The sequence below is a fragment of the Triticum aestivum genome, chromosome 2D (genome assembly GCF_018294505.1).
Source record: "Triticum aestivum cultivar Chinese Spring chromosome 2D, IWGSC CS RefSeq v2.1, whole genome shotgun sequence".
Classification (NCBI taxonomy): Eukaryota; Viridiplantae; Streptophyta; class Magnoliopsida; order Poales; family Poaceae; genus Triticum; species Triticum aestivum.
Window position 1 is genome coordinate 647,485,808 of NC_057799.1, and position 12,875 is coordinate 647,498,682.

General features: G+C 42.4%; 1 pseudogene; it reads left to right on the forward strand.

Annotated features, from left to right (window-relative positions):
* The first annotated feature begins 7,022 nt into the window (after window positions 1-7,022).
* Window positions 7,023-9,818, forward strand: LOC123050798 (protein NRT1/ PTR FAMILY 5.10-like; annotated as a pseudogene).
* Window positions 9,819-12,875: the final 3,057 nt, after the last annotated feature.

Genomic DNA, 12,875 nt, shown 5'->3' on the forward strand with positions numbered 1-12,875 from the left:
TCGACCATTAATAACTTTTTCGCGACAACATTTTAGAAATTATAATTTATGGCAAACTCAAATTATGTTTTTCGCCATTTTGGGAACTCAAAATTATGTTGCCATGGCAACTCAAATTTTATTGTTGTGACAAATTACATTATTTTATTGCCATGGCAAAAATCATAACATGTTGCCTTCAATGGCTTTTGCTTTTCTAAAAAAAATGAGTTGTGCCATGGCAAGTGTATTTTGCTAACGTAGCAAAAGCTATAATTTGCCATGGGCCGTAAAGTGAATTTGCCATGGCAAAAAAATTCATAACTTTTGGCTTTGTAAAAAAAAATGTTGTGGCAATGTCAATAGTTTTGTATTGATGATATCAAAATTTTACCTTCTATTGAAGAAAAATTGACAAAATTTTCTTTTAATTTTCCATGGCAATTTCCCCTATGCTGCCATGGAGAAATTAATCTATAACGCCATGGCAATTTCTTTTTGAACCTCTATTTTTTCTATCAGAATTTTATTAATTTATTGCCATGGCAATTTTTACTGTTTTGACATGGCAAGTTTACCTATTTTTGCCATGGCAATATTGGACCTTCAAATGAAAAAAAAACATGGATTTTTTCTTTCAATTAGCCATGGCAATTTTTCCTATGTTGACATGGCAAATTTATCCGTAACGACATGGCAATTTCTTTTTTTAACCTCTATTTCTATTTTTTTGAATTTGAATTTTTTATTTTTCCATGGCAATTTTTACCTTTTTGACATGGCAAGTTTACATATATTGCCACGATAATATAGGACATTCAAATGGGAAAAAAAGATGGCAAATTTTTCTTTCAATTTGCCATGGCAATTTTTCCTATATTGACATGGAAAATATATCTGCAACGCCATGGCAATTTCTTTTTTTAACCTCTATTTCTATTTTTCTGTTAAAATTTACTTTTTTATTTTTCCATGGCAAGTTTTACCTTTTTGAAATAGCAAATTTACCTATATTGCCACGGCAGTATAGGACCTTCAAATAAAAAAAAGATGGCAAATTTTTCTTTCAATTTGGCATGCCAATTTTATCTGTAACGCCATGGCAAATTATTTTTTAACCTCTATTTCCTATTTATTTTTTTGTTAAAATTTACTTTTTTATTTTGCCATCGCAATTTTTATCTTTTTGACATGGCAAGTTTACCTATATTGTCGACCTTCAATTGGAAAAAAGGGCAAATTTACCTATATTACCTTTACATACATGTCAATGCAATCGCTAATGGTTTTTTCCATGTCAAACCAACTTTATGGGACTGGCATTTTTACCTAATTTTCTTTGAATATTTTACTTTACATATGATCCATGACAATTTTTTGTCCCGGCAAAAAAAGGGCTTGTGTTTATTTTGTCCCAGCAAAGAAGGGCTTTTTGTGTCGCTTCTGGGCTTATTTTTTGTTTCTATAGAGAAGAGGCCTGTAAGGCGGTGTTCCTAAAAAAGGGCCTGTAGGGGCAGAGGGAATGGGCGTTCGGGCTGGGGGCCTCTCGTCCCGAACGAAATCGTTCGGCCGGGCTAAGATGGCGTACCGAACCTTTCGTTCGGTCTGGTACGCCCCCAGACCGAACGTTCGATAGTTATCAACGTCCTAAGAGTATATGCAAAATTTGTACACACTTGGGTGAAGTCGCCGCCCCCTTAGGGCCATGGGGTTGCGGTGGATCCTGGCCCTTAATGGTGGGAGGGCTCTGTTTTTAAATGTTTCTTCGAGATTTGTTAGGGTTTGTGTCCTGCTCAGGAAGACAAGACGACGACAGCTCTCTGGAGATGGAATAAGGTTCTCCCCGCCTAGCCTCATTCGGGTGGTGCGTTTAGAATCGTCAGTAGGCATGTGGAGATATGTCTCCAACGGATCTGCCTTAGGTGGATTTGCTCAGATCTGGCCGCCGTTCTCTATTTTCGTGTGTCTTTAGGTTGGAACCTTTCGATCTACGCTAATCTTCATCAGTTGCGGTTGCTGTTCTGGTGCGCTGGTCCTATGGGGCCTTAGCACGACGATTTCCCGGCTGCCTACTATAACAAGTTTTGCCTGACTCTTGTAGTCGTCGCTAGCTGGTCTACGAATCTGGATGTAATTTCTATTATTTCTGGTGTTCGTTGTACTGTGATGATTGAAGATGAATAAATCAAAAGTTCTCCCGCAAAAAAACCCTTGAGCTTATTGTACCCATGATGGTGGAAGATTTTACAATCATTTAGTAAAAGTGGATTAGCTAAAAATAAGCACTTGAAATTTGAAACAACATATCTAGTTTTTCGCCCAAATCACCGAAAGCATTGCTTAATGGGCTGGCCCAGATCAAAGTTCATTTCTATGTTATGTGTATTTCTGTCAATTTTCTTCTGTTCTGCTATTGTTGGTTTTCCGCCTTTTCCTTTTTCGTTACTTATTTTTTTTTCATTTTTATATTTTCAATTTAAATTTTTTTCATTTTTCGAATTTTTGTTCTTTGTCATAACATATGATTTTCTAACGCACAGACTTTTTTTAATTCATGAAGACATTTTAAAAATTAATGAATGTTTCTAAAAAATTGTGAATGTTTTTAAAAATCATGAACTTTTTACAAAATCATGAATGTTTCTAAAAAAATGTGAATGTTTTTGTGAGAAATAGAGTTATTGAGGCAGCCATATAGGGCCCTGCGTGAGTGTTTTAGTAGCTACTAGCCATGCCCGCGCGGCAGCACGCCGCGCCCTGTCGATACATCATGTGTATATGTTGGAATTTTGCAAACGAAGAACAATTACACATTATAATTTTCGCTAACATATATTGACCGAAAAGTTTCCGTTATTCAGCTTAGTTAACTATATTAATTCAATGCATTATTAAACACTATTGGTTACTGAGAAAAAAATGAAAGAAGAACTGTCCATTAACTCCCAAAGGTGTAGCGGGTCATCCTTAAAACAATCTGATTTTGTAGGAACCTCTTCTTGCGCAACACCAATTTTCTTTGATACTTGCAACATAATATTTAGCAAGGAGCAGGTATTATATAAGAAAGCTAACTCGGTAAGACGACAACTCTATACATTATACGGCAGAGGAATGATTGTACGCCCGAAAAGGAGAGAAACTTCATTAATTATATTCATGATGCATGGCTGAATACCCAAGCCCCTATTTCCGGGGATGTTTTCGCTTCGACGTTTCACCACATGGCCGATGGGGACTGGGGGGCCTATGGAGTATGGACACGTGCATTTGTTTGGGAGGCTGGGGGGTAGAAATGGCATGTGGCTGTAGGCCTTCGGTGAAATGTTTTTTTTACGTGTGTAGTGATTTTGTTGGCGCGGTTAGCGATTTTGGGTGTGTGTGGGCCATCGTGGTTCGTTGACCTGGTGTTCTAAGGTTTCTTCGGTGGTTATGTACGTGTACGGGCCTCCTTCCTTTCCTGGGCTGCGTGTGCCCTTTTGATCGACGTGTGGTGGGCTGCGCCAGCTTTTTGGAAACCTCCGATCGTGTGACGTAGAGACTCCTGATGTTTTTTATCGGCGCCGCTTGGATCGTTTACTCTAGAGCCTGCTGTTGCTTCTGATCGGTTGTCGCTGAAATCGTGGGCGGTTGATCGCTATCCACACAAGATATTTTGGTTCTCTCTCCGACGATTGCTCCTCATCTAAGCGTCTCTCTGCAACGCTTCCATCAAATCCGTGCATGGCAAAACCACCCCTTCGCCGCCATATGCGCCTATAAAGCTGCGGCTACAGTCGGGTGTACGAGTTACCGTCGAGGGTAGGCCACTGGCGTACCGCGGAAGGGATCAGGGTGTGGTCGCGGCGAGCCTCTAGCAGGCGACGTACCGCGGAGGAGCTGCAACGCCGTCACCACACTGTGGAGGCTGCCGCTGGTGCTCATGAGTGTCGCCATAGCCATCTGACCGAGGCTTCCTCCGGTCTGAGTCGTGTTGCTCGAGCGGGAGTGACGCCGGTGCCACCGTGCGGTATCTATGGCAAAGAAGCAATGGCCACCATGGAGCAGTGGTGGCATGTCCAGTCTGCCGCGGCTTCCAGCTGACGGCTATTGCGTCGAGTGTCAGTGTCAAAACCGGCGGATTTCGGGTAGGGGGTCCCGAACTGTACGTGTAAGGTCGATGGTTACAGAAGACAGGGGACACGATGTTCACCCAGGTTCGGGCCCTCATTATGGAAGTAATACCCTACTTCCTGCTTGATTGATCTTGATGAATATGAGTATTACAAGAGTTGATCTACCACGAGATCGTAATTGCTAAATCCTAGAAGCCTAGCCTGTATGACTATGGTAATGAGTATATTCTTTCCGGACTACACCCTCCGGTTTATATAGACACCGGGGATCTAGGGTTACATAGAGTCGGTTACATAAGAAGAAATCTTCATAGTTGGTCACCAAGCTTGCCTTCCACACCAAGGAGAGTCCAATCTGGACAACAGGTACAGTTTTCGGCCTTCATGTCTTCACAGCCCACCAGTCCGGCCCATTGATAATAGGCCGGACGACCGAGAACCCCTTAGTCGAGGACTCCCTCAGTAGCCCCCGAACCAGTCTTCAATAGCGAGGTGTTCGGCACACAAATTGTCCTCGGCATTGCAAGGCGGGTTCCTCCTTTAATGATTTTCAAGTAGTGTATTCGGCCGTAGATTCAATGTCTCCTCTCGGCTTCTGCGCGTTAATAACCTCGTCTTCCACGTGTCGAGCGAATGCGGGGGTCAGGGTATTTTTACAAATAACACCCCGTTCAGGCCAGGAAGAGCGCCTATTTAAAGAGATCGGATCTTAGATCCATTCAATATCTCGCGGAGAAAAATCCCCAAAGACGACTAGGAGAAGCCATTCCAACATAGCTAGGCATTCCCAGTTCCTCCTTCGACTCAGAGAGAGGCGAGTGGGAGAGGTGCTCAGTGGCCCACAGCCAATTAGAGAAGCTGCAAACGCAGGGATTCCTCCCTCCTGCAGATCTGGCCCCTGTTTGAGCAGGGCAAGCTTCCCTTAACGGTGAAACCCAGGTGGAGGATTTTCCCAATCCATCCGAAAGGGAGCGAGTTTGTTTTGTCCCTTATCTGCTAAGGGGCGTTGGATTTCCAGTCCATCCGTTCCTCCAGGGGCTTCTGGAATACTATGGCCTTCAGCTGCATAACTTTACTCCCGCCTCCATTCTGCATATTGCGGGCTACGTCGCTTTGTGCGAACTGTTCCTGGGCATTGAGGCCCATTTCGAACGGTGAAGAAAGTTGTTCTGTCTTGTCCCGCAACCACCAGGGGTCAATATTTGAAGTGGGCGGAGCCGAAGTATGGCGCGTCGCTGATACCGGATACCGGTCCGGCACACCAAGGAAGGCATCTGAAGAATGGCCTTCCGAATGGTTCTATATAGAAGACATCGCTCTTCCCGACCCAGTTTGCAAGGGTCTCCCAGAATTTGCGAGCGTTCCGTTGAAGAAACGTCACAGCTGGCGTCCCCGAAGTCTTGAAGAGGAGGACAGTGCGGAGGTTCGTCAGCTCCTGGGCAAGATAAAGATGCTTGTCCAGTCTGGTTTTACAATAATAGAGGTAATGGCGACCTCCATAGTGCGAAGGGTTCAGCCACTTCAATACAGAGGGCTTCCAATGTGGCACAGTGCGAGGGGTCCAGTCTGCCGCGGCTTCCAGCTGACGGCTGTTGCGTCGACCTCGCACTTGCCGTTGGCACTTCGATGTCTCCCGTCCGCGTCTTGACCCTGGGGAACTGTCGCCTTGGGTAGGTTAGCGCTACACAAGGAGGGGCTGCAACTGTAACTCCGCCTCCGCATGAACCGCTCGATGGCGAGCGCACGATGGTCGTGTGCTGATCGCTCTCTTGGCGATGCACCTTGCTGCCCCGGCCTGCATGCTGCTGCGTCACCTACGTTCGCAGGAGTAGTTGAGTGCTGCTGCATGGTGGTGGCCTGGTAGGTATGTGGGCTTGGTCCGTGCTCTCTCTCTCTCTATCTATCTCTCTCTCTCTATTATGCATCTCCCCAGGCGGGCAGGCGCTTTCAACATCAAGAAAGAAAAGGTCCTTGCATAAATGGTTTTTGCTTTTGGGGACATGATTTTGTACTAATAATTTAGGCATTAGCGCACGTATAATACTGGTTTTGACTCTATGAAGTGTCCCATACATAGTGTGTCTGTGTTTGAAGCGGGAGTGCTTCTTTCTGGGCAGCTCAATAGGAATAGGGTGTGTTTCATCACCATCAGCTAGCGATTCAGGACTTCGTACTAAACTGCTACTAAATTCACAAGAGGGAGCATTTCAATAAAAAAAAATCTAGCAATGGTTTATAATATCATGCATATATTTATGATGTATCAACAGTTCTTTTTAGTTCTACTTCATACCAAAAAATGAATTTGCAATGTCTGAACAAATATGAAGTATAAAATTATATTACGAAAGGGGATTGTTTGATTTTCAAAACTAATGAACTTGGACCTGCTTACAACACGTATTCATCAGTTAACTGCACTTCTTTGAGGTAATTACACTTTCAAATCTCCATAAGAGGGCAGAAACACTACTCTTCTCGAGATGATCTCAATCATTTGGACAGGCTCCACACTTCCCGTGCCAATTTATATGTTTTAAATTGCACTTCACTTCAGAGAGCGTTCACCAGTTAACTGAAACTTTTTGTGTTCTAAATTTTTATTACTCCAGTTGGTGTCTTTGGACTAAGGCCACTCTAGAGAGGTAACATTAGCACAACTGATGGTTGGTTTTTCTCCCCTGTTGACATGTATCTCCTTTCTTTAGATGTGAATACATCAATAGAATAAGGGATTTCTAATATTACTGTCTTACAGAGTTCACAGATTATTGAAGCTTTTTGCAGCTATGGAAATCTGACCAAACACTATTCAGTCTTATTTCTGAATTGAAGATATGAAGTGTAAATGTTCAGATATGTAATTTGCCAGCGATACATGCAGTGGTGGAGGTCGCCGTCATCATAGCCTACTACGGCGTGTCGGCGAACCTGATCACGTACATGACGGGGCCACTGGGCCACTTCAACGCCGCCGCCGCCGCTGCCGCCGTGAATGTCTGGTCGGGAACGGCCACCCTGATGCCGCTGCTGGGCGCCTTCGTCGCCGACTCCTGGCTGGGCCGCTACCGCTCCATCATCCTCGCCTGCACCCTCTATGTCATGGTAATTAAGGAAATCACCCTGCTACCAATTTGGGTTAGCTTGTCTTAATGGCTGCTTGAGAAACGACGCATGGACGTACAATATACACATATTCAGGCACATGGCAAAAACCGGTGGTACGAAATTTTAAGATTAACAGTCACCACACTCGTCTTACCTCAATGAAAACGATGACTCTCGTTAAAATAAGATAATTCACCCTGATAGTATAAGCAAAACGTCAAACCTAGAATTACCTGTTCATCCAGCTGTTTGGTTAGTTAGGCTTGTCTTAATTTCAAATTAATGCACCAGCACCGTACAGTTGAGTAGGCCACTACTTGACATGTCAAACTCGTCTATTTAAAAATCTAGTCGACCTAATTAATCATGCTCAACCCTCTTAACTCCTGCACAAGAAAAGACCAGTCTTTTCTCTTCCTCCCGTCGGCGTCACCGGTCCGCCCCATCTCCGATGGCCTTTGGACCATGGAGGTGCGGAGGACCTCGGCGCCTCGTGGGCGGGAAGGACCCCACTCTTTTTTTCTTGTTAGGTTCATCGACTTGGTTGGACATGTGCGGCGGTGGTGATGTCCCTCAGTTGGAATAATGTCTCCCATGTTTTTATCCCCGTCCCCATGCTGCATCTAGCGTCGCCGGAGGGCGTGTGAAGGTGTGTCTTGTCGGATCTCGCAGGATTTGATCGGTGCTAGTCTTTTGTGGATCTGTTTGGATCAAGTCTTCATTATTCTTTGTTTTGGTGTTTACAAGTTTGATCCCCATCTACGACTTTCTTCATAGGTGATGGTTGCTCCTCTTGTGCACTAGTCCTATGAAGCCTTAGCACAACGACTCTCTGACTGTCTACAATAAGGTTTGTCCAGCTCTGGCGAGGGAGGGGTAGTGTTGGCGGCGCACCTTCGGCTCGCTCCAGTGTTCGTAGTGGTCGCTAGGTGGTCTACGGACCTAGTTGTGATATTTATTACCTCGGGTTTGTACTGCCATGTTTGAACATGAATAGATTGGAAATTTCCGGCGCAAAAATAAAAATAAATCATACTCGATCAAGTGTGACCCGGAGAGCAAACAGTTAAATGATGGTCGATTTCAATGTTGAAAACTCACTATGATTAATACTTACTATTTCCTTCGTCCCACAATATAAGTCATTTTTGCAAGTTTTTTGATAGCTTTAAGTACGTCTTAGCTTTTAGTATGGCAGGTAATATGTGCATTTCACACTAAGAAGTGCTTCTCGACCATTTATTCCACAAACACTCACAAGTCTAACTACTCATGTACATGCAGGGCTATGGCATGATCACTCTAGCATCAACACTCCTGTCTCAGCGACCGTCTGCATCCCTTGACAATGACTCCTCGTCTTCCCCTTTTTCGCTGGAGGTGTCCTTCTTCTATGTCTCCCTCTATCTCATCACCCTCGCGCAGGGTGTCGGCAAACCTTGTGGCCTTGCCTTCGCCGCAGATCAATTCGACCCCAACCACGCTAGGGAGTTCACCGCCCGGAGCTCCCTCTTCAACTGGTGGCACTTCTCCATAGCCATTGGCATCAGTTTCGCTGTCATCGTTGTCAGTTACATCCAGGAGAATCCTGGTTGGGGAATTGGCTTTGGCATGCTCTGCACCATCATGATTTGCGCTTTTGTCGTCTTCCTCCTTGGCATTCCCACCTATCGCCTCCATGTGCCTGGCTCTGATAACCCTTTTGCTCGTCTTGGTCGTAGTGTCTTTGCACTTGCTAGGAACTCAAGCTTATGCGTCTGCGCTAAAAGACATCATCATGAAGATGAAGATGTCGCAACCAGCATGGAGGAGGCACGATGCGTGCTACAACTACTGCCGATCTGGGCGGCATGCCTAGCTTATGGTGTGGTGATCGCGCAGATCATGACACTCTTTAACAAATAGGGACGCACCCTAGATCGTCGTATTGGTGGCCTAGAGCTACCTCCGGCCACATTGCAGGCATTCTGGCCGGCGCTGGCTTGCTGTTTGTGCCCATCTATGACCGTGTTCTAGTTCCGGCACTACGTTGCGCGACGGGCACCCCATCGGGGTTGACGTTGTTGCATCGAGTAGGTACGGGCATGGTTGTGTCGATGGTCGCCATGTGTGCTGCGGCATTAGTGGAGACCCAAAGGTTGGAGATGGCACGGAAGAACAACCTGGTTGACAACGCCAGGGCGATCATACCGATGAGTTGGACATGGTTGGTTCCACAGTATGTGATGATTGGGGTGGCCGACGTGTTTGTGTTAGTCGGGATGCAGGAGTTCTTCTATGACCAAATGCCTAGTGAGCTTCGCAGCCTTGGCATAGTGCTCTTCTATAGCATGATGGGAATCGGTGGCTTCGTCAGCGGCGCTCTCATATCACTCATTGACCACATCACCTGCAGGGGTGGGGGCGAAAGCTGGTTCTCTGACAACCTCAATCGCGCCCACCTCGACTACTTCTACTGGTTGCTCGCTGGCTTGAGCGCCGCCGAGCTTGCGCTCTATATCTACATCACCAGAAGATATGTCTACAAGGAAAAGAGAGTCAGTTGAGAGTGACAACCTAGCACTAGCACTTGTACGCATCAATCATATGATATGTTGTATGATCTGCAAATAAATTTTCACTCCATTGGACTATGGTCACTTATGTGATACTTGAAGAATGTATATCTTTGATTGGTTTATGAAACCAATTTCATATTTATTTCATCTTTTTGTGTTGAGTGGCACTTGGCTTTATAATAACCTTGATGGCATATGCCAGAAACCTACCATTTTTTCGTCTACTAAGAAACATTGTGACATAAGATGTACTATAAGCTGATTAAAGCCATAGTCGTAACTATGGCTACCATTTTTGTGTGAAATGTTTTATGCCCAATCGAGCAATGATTTTTTTTTAAAAAAATTCTGGTTTGGCTTCTTTGTTTTCCAGCAACTCATTTTGCATTTGATATTTTGTTGAGGTTTTATTTCTGAGAATGGCTATTAGCCGGTTTACCCATTCTAAATTTTATTCTTATTTTTGTTTGTGGCTTTTCTGTTTATACTTTTTTATCTTCTTTCCTTTTTTTTAAAGAAATAAAATTTGAATAATATATATGTTTTTCAGATACATGCTATGGCATTTTAAAATTGTCAACGCTTATTAAATGTCACAATTTTTTTTAAAATACGTGAACATTCTTTTAAAGTCGTGAACAAATTTTGTAAATGCATGAAGACGTTTTTTCATTGTGTGATAGTTTTCTCTCAAAATCTGTGAAAACTTTTTCTAATGCCTGAACACCTTTTAAACTGTATGAACATTTTTTTCAAACTGTATGAACATTTTTTCAAACTGCATGATGACTTCTGTAAAATAAGTGAACACTTTTTCAGTTACATGTACGTTCTCAAAAATGTATGATACTTTAAAACTACATATTTATCTTTTTGAAACTTCATGAACATTTTGGAATATGAGAAAGATTTTCAGTGACATTATTATTTTTTGGAAATGTGGAACACTTCTGTAAAATTGGAGGAACATTTTCTTATATACAGAACACTTTTTTAAATTGCAGGAATATCCTTTTCATGTATACAGATTTTAATATTATGCAAAAATAATTGTTACATGAGCAATCATATAAAACAGACCCTGGTTTTTTATTTGATTTTAGAATCATAAATTTTTTAATTCTGTATTCTAGTACCCTCATGACTAGTACGTGCAGGCATTCTATCGACCAGCCGTTCATGAAAGTTTGTCTAACATACAAATTAGCTGGCCGGCCCAGTTGTACTGTTTTGGCTGTCCCCTATATCTCGTTGCAAAAGGTGAACGGCAGAGGTCTAGGGGCGGGCCTATGTTTCGCTTATAGTGAGACGTAGGGCAGCCTTGCCTGGGCAACCGGGACACTAGGCCAGCCGAGCGCGTCGGAGACCACATGCCATAACGTCGTTTTTTTCTGTTCCTTTTTCATGTTTTTTGTTTTCTATTTTCATTGTTTTTTTTAATTTTACACTTCAAAATTTTCTAAATGTATACAAAAAATAATTTTACATAAAACATTTGAAAAATGTAAAACAAGCATTTGAAAACTGTAGAATGTGTATAGAAAATATGTTTCTCGTGTATACAAAAAAATATAGAATGTATGAAAGAAGTTGAGGATGAATTTGAAAAATATAAATGAAGCATTCTAAAAATATAAATCAAGCATTCTAAAAATAGTAATCAACTATTTGTTAAAAGTTAATCAATCATTTTAAAAATATTAAATGAGTATACCAAATATGTTCTCATGTATACGGAAAAGAATACAAAAAACATAAAGTATGTATGAAAAAATCTTGATCATGTACTTAATTTTTTTGAATGTACATAAAATCTTCCTAATGTATACGAGCTAATGCACAACGTATGTCAAATAATTGTATATGTAAAAACATATATTGAATTTTTTGATTATGTAACTAATTTTATTTTAATATGTATATTAAAATATTCCTGTTGTGTAAAAATAATTTACATTCTCTATGCAAAATGTTTATTGCCATTAAAAAATGTTCACATTGTATTTGAAAAAGGTTAACCACGTATTCAATAGTGTTCAAAATATGTATTTAAAAAATAATGTATATCTTATATTTGAAATATGTTACCAAAAATGTTTCACATGTACACTATAATGTAGAGTATAGTGTCTACCGAAAAGAGTAGACAATTGTTGACCAAAGAAGTAACCAGTCAAACACGACAAAGAAACAAAAAAAATAAACAAAAGCCAAAATATAAACAAAAGCCAAAAAAGAAACAAACCAAACCACAAAAAAAAACCAATGAAAACTAATGCAAAAGAATGAAAACAGCCAAAACCAAAAAAGAAACAACTAGAATGAGAGAGAAAGAAAATAACGAAGTACTGCAAAGGAAACAAGAAAACGAAAGATAACAGGTGTAAAAACAAAAGAATCATAGTGTAACAAAACCTCGCTGCTTGTTCGCATTTGCCACTACGAGGAAATCTTTCAAACCCGTAGTGAACTCGCCGGAGAGTCGGGGACCGTACATCCATTGCCGATTCATCTGCATTATTATTATATAAAGTATATAATTAACCATCATGCATTTGTTAAACTAACTAGCTAGAAATAATACAAATTAAACAATGAACTACACACATGCATATTTTATCAATGACACATGAAAGGTTCAAGTTGCTAACCGCGATCGCGGAGGAAAAATAAATGAGAAAGCTCAAGTGTGGCTCGGACACTTCATATCATGTTTGTTTCATGCTCTCGGGCATTTCATCGAACACCTTGTGTGCATAGGAGGAACCAAAAGCAAACCCATCACCCCCCTTCTGAATTGTGGCTAAGTGAAGTGAGCTGAGTCCTATATATAGGGATGGGCCTTTAGTCCCGGTTAGCCTGGCCAACCGCGACTAAAGGCCTTCGGGCCAGCCTGAGGACCTTTAGTCCCGGTTGGCCAGGCCAACCGGGACTAAAGCCCCCACCCCCCCCACCCCCCGTCCGCCAGCTGTCCACCGAGCGCGCTGGGCCCAGATAGTTGGTCTCGGGTCTCCTCCCGAACCGCGACTAAAGACCCCTTTTGTCGCGATTCGATTATTTTAGGGACTAATGGGGCGTATGAAAGCCTTTGTTTCTACTAGTGTGACTCCCCTGA